This window comes from Myotis lucifugus, unplaced genomic scaffold (genome assembly GCF_000147115.1).
Source record: "Myotis lucifugus unplaced genomic scaffold, Myoluc2.0 scaffold_119, whole genome shotgun sequence".
NCBI lineage: Eukaryota > Metazoa > Chordata > Mammalia > Chiroptera > Vespertilionidae > Myotis > Myotis lucifugus.
This window is the reverse complement of record NW_005871167.1, coordinates 1,732,955-1,735,321: the sequence shown is the minus strand read 5'-3', so window position 1 is coordinate 1,735,321 and position 2,367 is coordinate 1,732,955.

Below are 2,367 nucleotides of genomic sequence, written 5' to 3'. Positions count from 1 at the left end.
CACCTTTAAACATGTGAATTTGGAAACAGCCTATTCTAGATGAAAATCTGAAGCTGATCCCATGGAAAAAATGAGCTGTCACCCCAGCTGACCACGTTTTATGTTTTTTTTTTCTTAATTCTCACCTGAGGGCATGTTTTATTTATTTTTTTATTTTAAATTCTTTATTGTTTAAAGTATTACATAAGTCTCCTTTTCTCCCCATTGACCTCTCTCTGGCTGCCTCCACCCCCAGCACATGCCCTCACCCCCACCCCCATCTGTGTCCATTGGTTATGCTCATATGCATGCATACAAGTCCTTTGGTTGATCTCTTACCCCTTCACCCCCCACCTTCCCTCATGGTTGGACAGTCTGTTCGATGCTTCTCTGTCTCTGGTTCTATTTTTGTTCATCAGTTTATGTTGTTCATTATATTCCACAAATGAGTGAGATCATGTGCTATTTATCTTTCTCTGACTGGCTTATTTCGCTTAGCATAATGCTCTCCAGTTCCATCCACGCTGTTGCAAATGTTAAGAATTCCCTCTTTTAGTATTCCATTGTGTAGGTGTACCACAGTTTTCTAATTCACTCATCTGCTGATGGGCACCTAGGCTGTTTCCAAATCTTAGCTATTGTAAATTGTGCTGCTATGAACATAGGGGTGCATATATCCTTTCTGATTGGTGCTTCTGTTTCTGAAGACATATTTTTATTGATATTTTTTAAAAAATATATTTTATTGATTTTTTTACAGAGAAGAAGGGAGAGGGATAGATAGTTAGAAACATCGATGAGAGAGAAACCTCTATCAGCTGCCTCCTGCACACCCCCCAGTGGGGATGTGCCCGCAACCAAGGTACATGCCCTTGACTGGAATCGAACCTGGAACCCTTGAGTCCACAGGCTGACGCTCTATCCACTGAGCCAAACCAGTTAAGGCTATTGATATTTTTTTAGAGAGAGAGGAAGAGAGAGAGAGAGAGAAAGAGAGAAACATTGGTGTGAGAGAGAAACATTGATTGGTTGCCTCCTGTATGCACCCTGACTGGGGATCAAACCTGTAACCTAGGTATGTGCCCTGACCAGGAATTAAACCACAACCTTGAGGCTTAATATGTTTGAATTGTCTATTTCAATATTCCGTGGACCTGAAAGTGTAACCTCAACAACTGCTTGGGCTGCAGACATCTGCGCTGGTGAGGTAAACCTTGGGTGGAATCAGGTGAGCTATTGGGCATGCAGGAGAGAGGATTAAGATTCTGATCTGATGGGCAGGAATGACCCCAGTGGCGAGGAAAGTTTGAAGTGGGGATTAATTTTACAGGTGGCCGGTTCATTAGTGGAGTATTTCTAGTTCTAACAACTTTTGCTTCCATTGTAACAGATTTAGAATGAATGCTCTGAAAATGAGGACTCCAGTAGGGCATGAGATGTCTGCTTATATTCGTTCCAAAGCAGTTCATTTAGTCATTCCAAAAGTATACTCCACCCATGCAGATGGTGGGGAAGGAGGAGGGTGTTTCTGAACAATAATCCACGCTTGCATTGAAGACCATGGATAAGGTACATGGAAGATGCCCTTCACCCTCTCTGCAGAGGAGAAGGTGAGTGCAAGCAGGTCCTGGGGGAGTGGCACAGGGATGGAGAAAGCTTTCCTCCAGTGTGGCTGGTGGCTCTGCGGCTCTGTTGGGTTGGGTCTCCATGCTACCCTTTGCAGTCATGAATAGCATGTGGGAGACCAAAAAATTTTAGTCCATGTTATATCTATATCTATATCTATATCTATATCTATATCTATATCTATATCTATATCTATATCTATATCTATATCTATATCTATATCTATATCTATGTTAAGATTATATTTATGTAAATAAATACCATGTATTGAGCCCCTGCTATGTGTCAGGCCTTGTGCTAAGTGATTTTCATGCTTATTTCAGACCTTGACAAACTTTTTCTAAGGGCCAAATAGTAAATATTTTAGGCTTTGCTCTGCTGTTGTAGTGGGAAAGCAGCTGTAGACAGTACAAGTGTGAATTGTTGAAGCTGAGTTCCAATATCACTTTATTTATAGACTTTGAAATTTGAATTTTACGTAACTTTCACATGTCTTGAAATATTATTCTTTTGATTTGTAAAAACTATTAAAAATGTAAATGCCATTCTTATGTTGTGGGCTGAAAAAACATAGGGGTGGGCTAGATTTGGCTTGTGGTCCATAGTTTGCTGATCCCTGCTTTATCTCATTAAATCTGCACAATATATCTCACGAGGTAGTTATAGTATCTCATGTTATAGATGAATATTGCGGAGGTTTAGTATTTCTGCTAATTTTGACAATCAGATAACATCCCACCAAGAAGTTAATGTGATTTCTTT